Source organism: Penaeus monodon, chromosome 19 (assembly GCF_015228065.2).
Source record: "Penaeus monodon isolate SGIC_2016 chromosome 19, NSTDA_Pmon_1, whole genome shotgun sequence".
Lineage (NCBI taxonomy): Eukaryota > Metazoa > Arthropoda > Malacostraca > Decapoda > Penaeidae > Penaeus > Penaeus monodon.
The window spans coordinates 47929330-47930055 of record NC_051404.1 but is presented as its reverse complement, the minus strand read 5'-3'; positions in this window follow the sequence as shown (position 1 = coordinate 47930055).

Sequence of the window (726 nt, the reverse complement as noted above, 5' to 3'; positions counted from 1 at the left end):
CATATTTTTCTTTCTGTGTGCCTGTGTTTCCATGTCCCTGCGTCTGTCCATCTTTCTCTGCAAGCAACAGGAATTATATAAACACCATTTAATACATTATTTCCTCATACACCTACGCATATACAAACACTCCAACCCACAGCTATTGCTTATCCCCGACACCTGCTCAGGGTCGACGAACTTCTTTAGGGTTAACAAGGCTTATTAAAAGATTGTTTCTGTACCAACAGTTGATAAAGGAAGTCGGTGCATCACAACAATTAGTAGTGACCTATGAGATATGTCCATATGTTTATTTATTACATTCTGATATCTTCGTATTTCGACGAGGGATACATACACTCCTTGTGTTTATTTTTTTAATGTTTTTAATATCTTAACATATCATTTATATACCTTCTACCACCTAAGTTCGATCGAAGAGTTTATGAGTCAAGTTATTCCTTTAATTTCTCTTTTAATTTATATTTTAAAGTGACAGACACTCCTCCCCCCCCCCCTTCCGCCACACATTGGAAATAGTAAAATAAACAATAAAATTATACACATATTAATCTACGTCGCTGATAAAACACCAAATGACCTACGTTAAAAAAAATGAGTAAAAGTAAAATAAAAAGAATACGAATGAAACGACGTAAATCAATTTAAAAGAACCGCGCGTTTTCCAGGCTTTTGATTCTAAATAAAAAAGGACAGTCATTAATACTCAACGAATCATGACCG